The sequence below is a fragment of the Cydia amplana genome, chromosome 23 (genome assembly GCF_948474715.1).
Source record: "Cydia amplana chromosome 23, ilCydAmpl1.1, whole genome shotgun sequence".
Taxonomy (NCBI): domain Eukaryota; kingdom Metazoa; phylum Arthropoda; class Insecta; order Lepidoptera; family Tortricidae; genus Cydia; species Cydia amplana.
Window position 1 is genome coordinate 7,323,772 of NC_086091.1, and position 16,602 is coordinate 7,340,373.

General features: G+C 36.8%; 1 protein-coding gene and 1 long non-coding RNA gene across 2 annotated transcripts in view; one reads left to right on the plus strand and one right to left on the minus strand.

Moving 5' to 3' along the window:
• The window catches only part of LOC134658817 (sex peptide receptor), a 173,150-nt gene that overhangs the window by 51,094 nt on the left and 105,454 nt on the right, over window positions 1-16,602 (minus strand). The gene's annotated exons all lie outside the window — the stretch shown is intronic.
• LOC134658718 (uncharacterized) lies at window positions 479-12,300 on the plus strand. The gene is made up of 2 exons (XR_010097716.1): window positions 479-671; window positions 12,053-12,300. It is a non-coding gene; the product is annotated as an uncharacterized LOC134658718 (long non-coding RNA).

Consider the following 16,602-nt stretch of genomic DNA (forward strand, 5'->3'; position numbering starts at 1 on the left):
AATTTATTCATATCTCGCATGAGAGTGGAATAAGTTATTGCAGAACTAATTTTTAAAATACAAGAAAAATGACTTTTATTTTACTTATTTTTATTTAGAACTAATACTAGTACCAGACCACATAATAAATAAATAAATAATAGTATCTATACTACCGTACAGAAAGGACACTTCCTACAAAACCAAAGTTTGACAGCGATTCAGGGACGAATCATGCAGAAAGGGATTCTAATATATGGAACTATCCCTTTCGGCTATTTAGGGTTGCCAAAATTCAAGTCATTATCTTATCTGTGGTAGTGCACGCAAAAGGACGTCTAGTGGTGCCAACCCTAATAAATTGCTCGGAGCAATGCTGAGCCGATCGGAGCCGAGTTTGCCCGAAAGGAGGAGGGTCTCCCTACTGACCAGACATAGATATATGTTTTTAGGGTTCCGTAGCCAAATGGCAAAAAACGGAACCCGTCTGTCCGTCTGTCCGTCCGTATGTCACAGCCACTTTTTTCCGAAACTATAAGAACAATACTGTTGAAACTTGGTAAGTAGATGTATTCTGTGAACCGCATTAAGATTTTCACACAAGAATAGAAAAAAAAAATGTTTTTTGGGGGTTCCCCATACTTAGAACTGAAAATCAAAAAAATTTTTTTCATCAAACCCATACGTGAGGGGTATCTATGGATAGGTCTTCAAAAATGATATTGAGGTTTCTAATATTTTTTTTTTCTAAACTGAATAGTTTCCAAAGTGGTAAAATGTGAGTCCCTCCTGTAACTTCTAAAATAAGAGAATGATAAAACTAAAGAAAATTATATGATGTACATTACCATGCAAACTTCCACCGAAAATTGGTTTGAACAAGATCTAGTAAGTAGTTTTTTTTAATACGTCATAAATCCCCTAAATACGGAACCCTTCATGGGCGAGTCCGACTCGCACTTGGCCGCTTTTTTTTTAAGAAGCCTTTAGCAAAAAGACATGTCGGCTCCGTTGGGCCTCTATAACAAATAATTTCAACGAGCGTTACTAAATATATGATATATGTTATATGTTAAGATATATGTTACGTAAATGTTTATGCCATGTTTCCATGTCGGTTGAAAATAAAAGCGTAGCTTCGTTTGTATTGACACATAAAGCAAAATTACTGAAAAAGAAACGAAGGCCCACAAACAGTCCTGTCATATGCTACTTACAAAAAGCTTAATCAAATTACGAACGAGCATATTTACGTTTACTTATGTGGCTTCTTTTCATAAGAGTCTTTGATACATTACTGTGTAGTCATTTGGGGTCTGACGGCGGGCTAAAGACACAAAAAAGGAATATTTGACTACAGCCCTAGTAGCACGGTCGCATTTTTATCGTTTATCACCATGCCTGTCACGTTCTAACAAGTATGTAAGTGCAAAAGTGACGGCCATAGTGATAGTCGATAAAAATGGAACCGTGCTGAGCCCGCTGGTCTGCCTAGTGGGTGGTGACCGTGCCTGTGAAGCCGCGGTCCTGGGTTCGAATCCCGGTAAGGGCACTTATTTGTGTGATCAGCACAGATATTTTGTTCCTGAGTCTTGAGTGTTTTCTATGTATTTATGTATTTGCATTTTTTATATATCGTTGTCTGCATGAGTACCCACAACACAAGCCTTCTTGAGCTTACTGTGGGACTTAGTCTATCTGTGTAAGAATGTCCTATAATATTTATTTATTTTTTATTTATTTATATACAGGGTGCTGGGGTGTGTTTTTCCAAACTAGGTATTATACCTATACTCCGAAAGGTAAATAAGGTCATAAGTTACAACATGTCAAGTCAAACCATCTTTATATATAAATGGGAGTAGCAACAAATCCTGTCCAGGCATGCAGGCATGTCTAAACCATTTTTAGGGTTCCGTACCTCAAAAGGAAAAAAACGGAACCCTTATAGGATCACTCGTGCGTCTGTCTGTCTGTCCGTCCGTCTGTCACAGCCTATTTTCTCCGAAACGACAGGACCAATTAAGTTGAAATTTGGTACACATATGTAAGTTTGTGACTCAAAGACAAACATGTAACGTAAACAAATTAATTTTAAACATGGAGGCCACTTTTGGGGGGTAAATGAGAAAATTAAAAAATAAAGTTTTTCAAACTATATCGTGTTACATATCAAATGAAAGAGCTTATTGTGAGAATCTCAAATATGTATTTTTTATAATTTTAGGATAAACTATTTAAAAGTAATTCAAGAAAATAGGCAAAAAATTACCATACCCCCCCTTTTCTCTCCGAAACTACTGGGTCTAAAATTAAAAAAAAAAATACACAAAATATATCTTTACCTACAGATGAGAGAAAAACCTATTAGAAATGCGCAGTCAAGCGTGAGTTGGACTTAATGTACGGAACCCTTGGAACGCGAGTCCGACTCGCACTTGGTCAGTTTTATATGGGAACCGAAACCGGAACGCGAAAAATATTGGCTGCCTCATAGATAACTTCAAGATTCAATTGGCCGAAATAAATCAAAATGGCACCTTTTTGTAGAATACGAGTACCTAAGTGAGAAAAATATTCATTTCATAAAACTTTTTATTCAAAGAATTTTTGGGCCTGTAAAGAAACAACTCCTATTATCTTCTAAAATATATTCTCTGCATTCTCTCACAAATTCTGTTTTCATTACCTACCTATCATATTATTCAAGACTGAAATATAAGAACTTGAAAAACTTGCAAACCACTTTCACAAAACTCATGGTTCCAACTTTATAAACGAAAATAGATTTAAAACGAGCATCTTTAAGCATATTTGATCAAATTTAAACAAGCTGGGAACTAGGACAAACCGCTATCTCGGTTTATAACGGTATAAGCTTTATTTAATACCAGAGACAAGTTATTTTTAAAGACTGTCTTTATTCTATGTTAGAGGGCGCTTTCTTCGCCCAGAGGCTAAGTTTGACGATGCAGAGGGGTAACGCCGCTAGCGTTATTGCGACTGGGTGCGAAGGGGGTGATTTGGGGAAAGTGGTAGAATTTAGTTTTTATTTTTTGGTTTTATTTGGTTTTAGCATGAGTTTAACTATATTGAATTATAAAGTTCTAGGTGTGATGTACCAAAAAAACAGCCTCATAGAGATGTGAACTCGTACTGGTTTTTCCATTCTTTATTATTGACTTGTCAATGTTAAATACTATAAAGTTATTCAGAGGCAAACAAGAATAAAATAGCAGAAATAACTTATACTTTACATTAAAATTCAACCTTAAGGCGCTTAGCGCAACGAAGAATATTTAATAATACTATCTATACAATGCAAAGTGGAGTATTATACCAATAGGAATAAGGCTTCATTTTACACGCAAACATACATGACTTAATCTGTGTAAGTCACAGACAAGACATCCTCCAGACTGAGTATAGTAGCGCTACCCCTTCTGCCACAAATATACGGTAGTTTTACTCCATTTTCGAGTCAAAAGTGTCTTTGTGTGACGTCCGTGTCTTTGAACGGACCAATCACGGTACGGGACTCGCTCACCTCGTCCCCCGCATCCCAGTATTTTTGGCAGCATTCGGTTTCATGAAATAATTGCTCTAAACTCCGTCGTCTAGAGGGTTCCTAGTCTATGGTGTAAGTACGAGTAGTCAGTAGAAAACCCGGTTATATCTAGTTTATCTAACTTTGGAATAAACAAACTATTCTCACGTATTAACTTGAAGCAGAAGTTTGCAGTGTTATCTTCTTTATGTGTTCATGTTTTGCGTTTGTATGAATTGCGATAGCTTTTGTTGGGAATAAATTTGTGAGCTCTACTCTGGAGTTTGAAACTGTTGGGGCATTTTCTGAATACTCAATTCTAGTTTCGTCTGCAGGCAGTATACAGGGTGTTTCCTGTAACAGGAGCAATAAATTAAACTGTAGGCTGAAGGCCTCAAACTGACCAACATTTGTTCAGCAACTTTTGAAAATAATTTATAATTTAATAATTTAATTCGCAGAAATCGCGAAGCGTCTGGTTGACGTAACTGGTGACCGAAGAGCTGGCGGCTACCTCGCACAACGTATCAGCATTGCGATACAGCGAGGAAATGTCGCCAGCATCCTTGGTACAATGCCTCAAGGGCCTATTTTAGATTTAAGCTAGTTTTTAATTTCTTTTAGTAATACACTGTATATATCTTGTTTGTAAATAAATGATTTTTCCCATTTATGTTTTGATTTTTATTACACTTTAAAGTTTATTCTAAGACGCGATGTATTGCAAATTTTGTTATGATTAAAGCGTGACAAGCAACGTCAAAAACTCAAAATACACTGATGTCAGCGTACATTGAAGGCAATATTTATTTTGTATGAAAAAGAGGAAGTCTAAAGGAGTCATAATTTTTAAAAGTTGTTTAACAAAAGATTTATGGTTTGAGGAGTATAATATATGTTTTAATTATTTGCTCGTGTTACAGGCAACACCCTCTATATTACTGCATGTCCACGGGAACCGGATATTGAACACTGATGAACTATATAAACTGAAATAAGCTGAAGACGCCGGTTCAAATCCTGCCTCCACCACGGGAGGGTTAGGTCACTTTATTTTTAGTACCTATAGTTTGTTTTTTTAGCATTAGAAAGAAGGTAAGCGATCTTGACATGTCTTTTAATTGAAAACCGCTTTTAAAAAATCAGTAACTATTATTATGAAAGGAGAAGAATATAAATGATCGTATTAGATTCATAATTCTTACATATTTGCTATTATTTATTTTTAAAACGTGTTTTTCAATAAAAAGACACGTCAAGATTGTTTACCTTACTTCTAGTGCTAAAAAAACGAACTATATATGACATCTATTTGAGTTTATAATTTATATAATATATATTAATAATAAGTACCTCAAGTGATAACACTGATAACCAACCAAAGTACATACTTGCCATACAAACTAATTTTTAAATTGATAACCTATCGTGTGTTGATAAATATTATTATCTATTAATAATAACAATAATTTGTTAATAATATTAATGACAAAAATAAAATGAATGGATTAAAATGTAATATAATTGTATATATAATGTAATCATTGACATGTAAAATGTATTGTACCATTTTATCAATAAATAAATGAAATGAAATGAAATGAAATATTGAAAAGTTGACTAGTAGCTCTGTGAGCTGCAGACCTTGCGAATAAGCTCCATGATGAAAAAAAAAACCACAACTGAACCAAATAAATTCCATAAATACCGATCTATCGAAACTGCTCACAAATTTTCACGAAAATCGGTTAAGAGATGCGACCTGAGTGGCGTCTTTCTCTTTTACTCCAATCAAGGCGTAATTAGAGTAACAGAGAAAAATGCCCGCAATTTGCGAAAATCGGTTTTCGCGGTAGCCCCTCTGTACTGTATTACACGCGCATTCGATTTATGTAACCACGACGTCTTAGCGGGAAAACTCCACCACGCCGGGATTCGCGGTACAGCACATAAACTTAATTTCCTCCCGCGGACGCTCCGGCTGTGGAATGGCCTTCGGGGCTCCCTTCCGAGGTTTTCCCGAGGGTCTACGGTATGGGGTTCTTCAAAAAAGGAGTGTACAGGTTTTTAAAAAAAGGTCGGCAACGCGCATGTAACACCTCTGGAGTTGCAGGCGTCCATAGGCTACGGTGACTGCTTACCATCAGGCGGCCCGTATGCTTGTTTGCCACCTATGTGGTATAAAAAAAAGAACAAATTCAACACGCAAAATTCCTCGGGCTAACCCTAGACTCCGCCCTCAAATGGAACCAACACATAGACATTCTTTGTAAAAAGCTCTCCGGTGCATGCTTTGCTTTGGGAAGGCTTACTCATGTGCTACCGTATAAAGAACTACGCTCAACCTACTTCTCACTCTTCCATTCCATAATGTGCTATGGCCTGGAACTATGGGGCACAGCGGCAGAGTGGCATCGCGTTTTTGTACCTACTACAGAAACGTGCCCTAAGAATAATAGCCAGAGCCCCACCAGGTACGTCAGCCAAACACCTATTCGCAGGCATGAAAATACTCAATTACCCTCACAATACATATACAGCATAGCTAAACACGTACACACACACAAACACACATTTGCTACCAACAAACTTACTCGCACCCGTTTAGGAAGCAAGGAACGACTAATGTCAGCATCCCACAAACTAAGCAAGTCTTCAAAGACTATGCATGTCCTAGGCCCTAGGATCTACAATAAACTGCCGAATGACATTAAAATATCAGATAGTGCCAATATGTTCAATAAGAAACTAAAAAAATGGCTTAATGATAAGACCTTTTATACTGTTACGGAGTTCTTTGACCATGACAAAAATAATAACTAATCAATTTATTACCATTGTAATTTTAATTTAATGATTTAACAATATAAATGTATTTTCTGATGTTGACATGTAATATTTTAAGAATATTATCAATAAATGAGTATGAGTATGAGTATGAGTATTATATTAGAGAACAATCGCACCACGGAATCATTTTTTCCGAGGCTGAAATGGAGACTCTTCGCCTTCATTCATTCATAAAATACTTTCTATCAAAACGGACTGTAAAAAGGCGCTAGGGCAAAAAAGGGATTGTTAAATAACTAGTACCTAAAGGCAAACAAAAACACGAAAAAGCTAACGGGAAGTTATTTTGGCGGGAAATATTAAAAACGGCAACAAAACAGTTTACATCTCCCATTCAGGGTCGTAACCGAAAAATACCCTTTTTGAAATGACAAAGGACGCCATCAACGCCCCGAACCGTAGACTTCATCGCATAGACTTCGAATTGTAAGCTTTTAAGGGGCCCACTGATTAACAGTCCGCCGGACGGCATCGGCCTGCCAGTTAGAACAAAAAGTTGACAGTTGACAGGCCGAACAACTGACAGGCCGATACAGTCCGGCGGACTGTTAATCAGTGGGCCCCTTTAAGAAGACTCGCCGTGATCACATTCATTCAATTGAGTTGCACAGACTACGCACTTTGAAGCGTTTAAAAAGACGCCGCCATATACCTAGACTAAACCGCAGGGCAGACACACCATACATCAAAAATGATTTGTGTTTATATGTGTGCGCGGCACGTCTGTACACGCGTCATTGTGAGTCTGACGGACTTCTGGCATGCTCTCAGTAGAGCCACTTACGCACACATTCATGTCCCGGCCAGTCGCGGGGCGAGGTAAGCAGAGTCGGGGCGGGGCGGTGCGTGGCCGTTCTGTATGATAATACTATTAATAGTTAATATAATAATATTACTTATTCTGTGACTAAGCTTAACCGTGGAAACGTGATGTGGCTTTACAAGTATAATAAAAGCGCCTAGAACCAAATGCTGTGAATAATTTATTTCCACGTAAACATTATATATGGACGAGTCAGTAAGAGTTATAATATATAATTAATATATATATGAATCAAATGCTTAATGGATTTAATTAAATTTGACATTCAGAATTCAGTTTTTACTGATATTCGTAAATTAGCTAGGTACATGCGTATTTATTGTTAACGTAGCCGCATCTGAACTGCACTACGCTTATGAGTAGAAAAAAAGCTTATTTAATAGAAAATATCAAGATTTTTTATCTCGACTCATCGAAATTTATAAAACAGGCACTTTTTCGTGACCAGGTTGGTCATTTATCAAAAGTCGTTTAGTACGTTGGTAAATCCGCATTTACCGCGCGAAGTATAACCAGACCTTGTAAAAACAATATGTCCAACCGAAACTGAAACCGAAACTTCGGTCGGACACTACCGAAAATATCTACCAGTTTCGGCGCAGCCTAAAGGTTCAGCAGTTTTTAGCCGAAACCCGACCTCCGGCCGAAACATGATTTTTATGCCGAAACTGAAATTTCGGTCGGACACTAAAACACTAGGTATATGCTCTATCTAATAATTACTGATCTGTGCCCGAACCCTTTTGGTAATGTAAACCAAAACCTCTTTGTACTGTAATTGGATAGACTTGCAAGTATTGGAACTTCGAGCCGTGAAATTGTTTCAGAATTTTCGTCTTAAAACGTTGCCGCTCGGTGAAAGTTAGTATTGTTAGTAAAGTGTCTTTGAGGTTAAAATAGAATATTTAGAGATCCCGTTATCAACGGAGGAATCCAACGAAGTTATATTTGATTAATGCCAAACTTTGCGTCAGTTCTATATTAGGAACATTCTACAAAATTGTCTACCTTCCACGTTCCACTTCCCGTACAAAGTGATACCTATCTACTTATAACGGAAGCTTAAGAGGGGTTTCACACAAAGTCGGTTAATAGTACTACATAACATAATGAAAGGCATTTGTTTTAATACCTAATAATGAACAGTTACATTATAATGCTTTATCTACAAACATAATATTTTTTAAGCCGTATGATGTGTTCAGGAACCGCATGTATCTGGTAGCCTTTCCGAATGCCGACGCTCGCTCATTACACACTTTTGATCGAGCGATAATTGATCGCTCATTTTACACGAAAGTGGTGTAACTATTAAGTTGTATAATTAAGAGTCCGCAGCAAGCTTGGTTCTCCATACAAACGTACCTAGTTACGCTCTCATTTTAAAACGACTAGAGTAAGACCAAAGAAAGTCTGCAGCGCTAGATTAAAAGTAGTTTTTAAAAATCAGTATGCGACAACACCACTGAAAATGGATTAAATAATCTTGATACTTGTGAAATTTCTACCATATTTACCGTCTATGAAAAAATTAAGCTGTATGCACAGCTTAATTTTTACGGTAAAATAAATTTCATTCCAACAATAGATGTCACTAGTTATTAATATGTACCTATTTAGACATATACTAATATTGATAAATAATATTGGGAGAATGTGACATTTGGCTTCATCAAAATTAATAAGCTTTTGTAATATCCGCGACGGCGGTAAATAGGTAGAGGGCCTACCGCGAACACCGAAGTTCTCAATATGCGGGCATCTTTCTCTTTTACTCCCATTAAGGCGTAATTAGGTTGTCAGAGAAATTGCCCGCAATTTGCGAACTAAAGTTTTCGGAAAAACGAAATAAACCATTAAAACAATAAACATATTATTAAAAATAAATTGTAGCTTTAACTAGTAGGTACCCATGCCGTCAGCATAAGCATGGAGGTTGTGGGTTCGAGCTCAAAACCCGGCTAGTACCAATGAGTTTCACGAAATGTTAGAGGAAGTTCATAAGTATGCCTATACCTATTAGGTGTGTTCAATTTGCTGTGAAACCTTAGTCTAAACCAATATTATATTATCTAAGTAGGTACATATGGTGAAGTATTAAGATGTTTCATTCCACTTACCCGTCATCAACTCCAAATTTTGTAAACATTGTCGTTTTTCAGCTTGAATCGCCTCGTGCTGACTTTTTACAAGTGTAAAATTATTCGTCATGTGGAAAAGTAACTCCCGCACGCCGGTTTTGTAAGGTTTCACCATGTTTATTCCGTTCATCACAAAACACAACGAATATTTAAACGATTTTGACAAACACATATCATAGTGCATGACGTTTACTGACTGCTAAAAAACATTGCCATATGTAGTTTTTTAATTCGCTGTCAAATTATTGCGCTGCAGACTTTCTTTGGTTTGACTCTAGCTAGATTGCTCTGAAATTTTGTACTTACAGAATAAGGTATATCTAGTCTTATTAGTTTATGTAGTTTCAGAAAAACAGCGAATTAAAGTTTTTCACACAAAACTTGTTTTTGCTCTATTTCGTTTCGGCTAATTACAGGACTTAATTTATTTTTGTTAGTTTTAATTTGTTTAAATTAAGGTATAAGATATATATTCATATAAATAAATATACAAGAATTGCGATTACAGGACTAGATATAGGTACCTCATGTCATTGTATGTGCAAAGTTTCATTACATTCCAATAAGTAGGTACGTAGTTTTAAAATGAGAACGAAACTCCGTTTGTATGGAAAGGTTAAATTCGGCTGCGGACTCTTAAGATAAACTGAACATCAAAAGACGGTAAATTATAACTTTTTACGCATACCACGCAATATAGTTTTTTTTATTCAGCCAGCCTATTATGGATAGCTTTATCCATCTTTATCCACGTGATAAAATAACTGTCACTGTTTAACACCGTGGGAAAGAAAGTGACGGACACCGTTTTATCACGCTGTCACGTAGACAAGAACGACCATCATATCCGTACAGATACCTATTCAGAGAAAAAGTCGCGGGCAGATTCTAGTAAGTATCATCACACTCCTAATAAGTACAGTCACCACCTGCAATAATATGTTACTCTTTGAAGGCCGCAAAAATATGTGACATTCTCTTAATATGTGGGACATATGGCTATAAAAATAAGATCGCATCAGATATTTTTGCGGCCTTCGTTGTGTAACATATTACTGCAGGTGACTGTACAATACTGGCAAAGCTATTTGTTATTATAATTAACGATGATTTACTATCGCAATAGGCTATAAAATTTAATTAAGCTTCGCTAATTAATTTGCTCGGCGAGCGATCGTGGCCCAGCGGTAAGGTATAGCCAGGCGTGTCTCACTCCGCGATTTCGTCGCTTTGCTACAGGTGGCTAAAAGTACATCCGGCCCCAATTTTGGGGAAAGCCATAAGCCGCGCGTGGCGCTGTCGCCACCTAGCGGCCATATCTGTGCTGATCGTAACAGACGCGTTTTGTTAGAGAATGAATCTTCTGTACTTAGTACTATTATTTATTCTGTGGTATAGCTTCCAAACTTATCTTCTTGGGTTTCAATCTCAACTCGCACCTACCAAAGTTTCTTAGCGAAGTTGGGTTATTGTAGAAATGATTTTTTTACATTAAAACGCTATTTAATTTGTGGATCTGTGTATCTTGGTAAGGACAATTATTATTTAAATATTTTACTTGGGCGATGTTGGGCACCAACGGCGAAGTTAGGGTTTTTGTTTTATTTATTTTGTATTGGTGTGGTCCCGAAATACAATTATTTTATTTATTATTTATTGAGATCACACCCTAACATATGACTTCTCACATTCTGCGGCATAAGCATTACGTAGGTTTCCTGTAATACGTTATTTGACTCATCTATAATTCAGCTACGCGTTCGACCCAAATTGATAGGTACCATTAAACATCGCAACACGTCATATCTCCTGTGCTAACCGCAATCAATTATGCCCCTTAACTGTCACCACTTATCATTGAAATCTACACCTTGACAATCAGAACCCAAGGTAGTTTTTCGCTTGTATTATTTTGGAGGTTTTAAAGTAAAATTTCGACAATTATAAAGTGATCAGAGGGGAATTGTAAAGAGCTTTTTGCGAGGTGTGTTTAAATGCAAATTTTGACACCAGAAGACCGTTTGAGTGATGGGGTTCTGTAAATACCGTAGGGATATTAATTTCTGCAGCGCATCGTCCATGTTCGCCAAGGCGCGCACGGACGGTTTTGATGCCGTGTGGCGCAAGAAAACGGCCTCACTACTTGACAGAGTACGCGGGAGTACCAACAGCATTCTAAACATGATAGCTAATAAGCTAGATTGTCCTCTGTTGTGGGCAATGGGTCAGCGGACAAAGTCACTTTTTGTTATAAATTATTAAATATTTTATTTTATTAGGTTACCCATTGTTACTAATATACTTAAATCATAAGCTATAACTAACAAATGTATGGACTATTGTTGTCTTAAATAAAGAAATTTTAATTTGATTTGATTTTGAATAATGGGTCAGAATAGGATTAATTTCGCATTCAACTAAAAGTTAATATTAAAGTGATTTCACCTTATTAGGGTTCCGTAGCCAAATGGCAAAAAACGGAACCCTTATGGATTCGTCGTGTTTGTCTGTCTGTCTGTCCGTCCGTATGTCACAGCCACTTTTTTCCGAAACTATAAGAACTATACTGTTCAAACTTGGTAAGTAGATGTATTCTGTGAACCGCATTAAGATTTTCACACAAAAATAGAAAAAAAAACAATAAATTTTGGGGGTTCCCCATACTTAGAACTGAAAGTCAAAATTTTTTTTTCTACAAAGCCATACATGTAGGGTATCTATGGATAGGTCTTCAAAAATGATATTGAGGTTTCTAATATCATTTTTTCCTAAACTGAATAGTTTGCGCGAGAGACACTTCCAAAGTGGTAAAATGTGTCCCCCCCCCCCCTGTAACTTCTAAAATAAGAGAATGATAAAACTAAAACAAATATATGATATACATTACCATGCAAATTTCCACCGAAAATTGGTTTGAACGAGATCTAGTAAGTAGTTTTTTTTAATACCTACGTCATAAATCCCCTAAATACGGAACCCTTCATGGGCGAGTCCGACTCGCACTTGGCCGCTTTTTTTAAAAGTGAGATGTTAACATTTTTGGCAGGTAATTACTGTACAACGCAACGCCGTTATGACGTAAAATTCTAAATAAGTAAACACCAATCAAAGGTGATCAAAGCTCACAGTAAAATACCTAAATACCTTTTAACACTGTATAAATTTTCATTTTTAGGGTTCCGTACCCAAAGGGTAAAAACGGGACCCTATGACTCCGCTGTCCGTCCGTCCGTCCGCCCGTCCGTCAGTCTGTCACCAGGCTGTATCTCACGAACCGTGATAGCTAGACAGTTGAAATTTTCACAGATGATGTATTTTTGTTGCCGCTATAACAACAAATACTAAAAACAGAATAAAATAAAGATTTAAGTGGGGCTCCCATACAACAAACGAAGTTAAGCAACGTCGGGCGGGGTCACTACTTGGATGGGTGACCGTTTTTTTGCTTGTTTTGCTCTATTTTTTGTTGATGGTGCGGAACCCTCCGTGCGCGAGTCCGACTCGCACTTGGCCGGTTTTTTTTAAAGCTCATGGATTTTTACGAAGAAACAAAAAAAAATTAATACTTAAGCGACGTATATTTGTCAATTTTCTTGACAGATTGAAAGTCATCGCACCTAATAAAGCTAAATGCATATTGCCTAATAAAGCTAATTAATAATTAATTTAATGAACCCCCAATGAACAATTCATAATTAAGTACTAAAACAAAAAATAATACAAACTGAATACTTAAGTACCTTATAAAATAAAATAAGTAACTAAAACTAATTACCAAATAAAAAAATAAAAATCCCTAAAACCTACCTCCTAAACCTAGGCCCCTCGGCAAGGTGCCCATCACGCAGGCAGCATTCCCGCGCTGTATAGGGATGGCAATCCTTTGCGCGAGAAAGCTGCCTGCGCGAGAGTCCCCTGTTGCCTCCCTTAACCGCTTACCAAGCTACTTAAACAAAAAATGGTTAAAATATAAATGCCTCTCTGAAGAAACAATTTTAAATACATTTGCGCTTTACATAAAACCCCAATGTCTAATTTAAGACTCGTTCTTCATAAAAGCCCCTCAAAGTCGCATTCGTTTCTAAATGAAATCACAACAAGTATCATAAATAAGCGAAACGGGAAATTCCTTGGAAAAAGTGAGTATTTTACGGTAGGAATAATCCGAACTCTTAAGAGTGCGACTAAAATGGAGCTGGAAGTTCGCAACCTCATTGAATTGTAGTTGATTAAAATTGTTCATTTATTTACAAACAAAAAATATACAGTGGTATTACTAAAATAAATTAAAAACTAGCTTAAATCTAAAATAGGCCCTTGAGGCATTGTACCAAGGATACTGGCGACATTTCCTCGCTGTATCGCAATGCTGATACGTTGTTCGGTCACCAGTTACGTCAATCAGACGCTTCGCGATTTCTGCGAACAACTTATGCGCCCTGGGACCCCATGGACCTAGAACTGTTTATTAATTTTGAGTCCATCTAATTGTAAGCTAAAAGTGACATTCGGCCATCGCTAAGTCGGTGCAGAGTTTAGCTTACACGGACTTGATTACTACTATTTGCTAGTAGTAACAAAGTTAAAGGTGACATTTAGGGTGACAACGAAATTACTGCAGCCGAATTGATGTCGCCAATGTATTAGTGTGTCAAAGGTCTGTTTTATTTCAAACATAGACAGAGAGAATCATACTATCTTATTCTTACACTAGTACTAGCACCCAAAAGAAAAGGATGAGTATAGTTTTTTTGTTCCTATTTGCTGACAAGATTTGGTTGTAAATTTTCTTGATAGTTAGCCGATGTTAGCGTGATAGTGTTAGCGTGATGTTAGCCGGTGAATTAGTACAATTTACCCGTATTTTTTGAAATAGAATGGTGCTTTTCTTAGACATACCTGAAACAAAGAAAAAATACAGCCATCAATATTGAATACAAAAAGGTACAGTGAGTACATGGAAACTACATAGATAGGTAGAAGATAAATATAATACTCTTCACACTACTATGATATAGGAACCTTATGTTTATTATATTAAGAATGTAAAATCTAATATTTAAGTAATAGGTAGAATGTAATGGTAATTAAATAGGTACAGAAATTTACTAACTTATAACTAGGTAAATATAAAAATTAAGGGTATTATATGCTATTAGGCCATAGGTACCCGGCTAAATGTACCTATCACGCAGCTGGCGTTTCCTCTTTGCACGGCTAGCGAAATACGCTGGATTAAATATGTGCCGGACCTGGGGTCGCCGCTTTTCTCTCGTAGGCGTTGACCTAACGACTAACCGTTAACGAAAAAAGATATAGACTATACTACATACCTTTATATTTACCTAGTTATAAGTTTGTAAATTTCTGTACCTATGTAATATTACTTACAAACTATGTGTAGTTTTACTCTGAAAACTCCTTTACCAACTGCCTCAGATAAGTTATAGATCGATAATAACCAAGTTTTGCCTCAAGTTGCCCAGGATACATTTTAAGGGCCCTCGCACTCCATTAACTGTGGACGGACAAAACTTTTTTCCGACGTCAACGGCAACGTGCTGTTGTGTCGTATGGTCGTGCGATTCCCAACGCACCCGCTAAGTTTGGAGTACGAAACCAGAGGGTTTCGGCCCATTAAGCAAACGTTACCATTAACCAAGTAAAAAAATATTTTTTTTTGGCAAAGATGAAGACAGACAGAAAGACGCACGAGTGATCCTATAAGGGTTCCGTTTTTTCCTTTTAAGGCACGGAATCCTAAAAAGAGGCGATAAAGTACGCACCCGCTAAGTACGATAGGAATAAGTACAGCACCAGACGCCCGGGGTTTCGGCCCAATGAGCATACGTTAACAATTATCATTAACCAAGTTCAAAAATTGAAGATGCTTTTCCGGCTAGATCGGTTTTGCGAACTAAATAACATGTAACCTGACATGTCAGGTTTCATGTTAATTCAGCTTATAGTTGGTCAAACCAATTTGTCAGTAAATAAGAACAAAAAGTATACTAGTGTAAGACAAAGATAGTATGAGTGTCTCTGTCTATGTTTGAAATGAGACAGTCCTTTGACAAACTATATGTTTATGTATAAACATTTAAGTAAGATATACTTAGTCTGGTAATAGTTTTTCGCACTTTTAAAGGTCAAGCCAAATGGCATCTGTTAAACCTTTACGAATGCTCCATTACCATGGTTTACCATCAGCCATATCTTTTATATTACACTCAAACACTCCTTTACCTGCACGAGTAGAAAATTACGGATCAAACATTATATAATCAATCAAAAATTCGGGGATCGCGCCCCGGCGTGCGCCATACATCATCTCTGATGTAAAACGGGATATTACGGATTTTAGCTACTCTCTCTCTCGGAGCCCGATTCCGATTTAGCAACTTGTAACGGTTTTGATCTTATTCTCGTATGACCTTGAATATCGCTTACTCTGATTGGTGCATGCGAAATGAAGTGAAAGATGCGCGCCAATCACTAACTAAACTAAATCAATAACTAAAGTCTGAAATAAACAAATTTTATTTTATTTTATTTATTTATTTAACCCCCTTATTCATAAACGCGGTACAAACCTCAATTAGCTAATACTCGTTTGACCTTATCTGTCATTTTGACTTATGTATTTGTAAGAAAGGGATAAAACATACCTAATTTAACTAAATAAGGCCCGTAAAGTTTTATGTCTAAAAAGGGCTGAATTAGACGACGCGCGAATTCGTATACGATTTTAGTTACATTGCGGACCATTGAGGTGACATCAATTCAGCTGACCGATCAAATGACGCAATGTAATGAAACTCGCGTGCGAGTTCTCGCAACGTCTAAATGAGTTCTAAGGGGGTAAGACGATAGTAAAGGTCGTATCAAAATTAAATAAAAACCGTAACACAATGTGAAATTAGAATCCATCTCATGCTCTTAGCAACTTCCCTTTTAATACTTAATGTAGAAGAAGATTGACTTATGTCTTTGGACAGTATATGGCGTTAAGTCCTTTTTAGATTACGAACGGGGTAATATTAAGTGTCAAAACGAGGCTTTGCTAGTAGATTATAGACATGATTTTATGAGTAGGGATGAGATTTAAATATTAAGTGTTGGAAACATCTTTTGATAGAGTGCTGAAGGGATACGTTTGCTTCTATCTCCGTACAAATGTACATGCAATTTTGAACCTTAACGAAATAGCAGCTCTTTCTACTCTAGGTTGTTTTCTCCGTGAGCTCGGCGTCGGCGAAAGC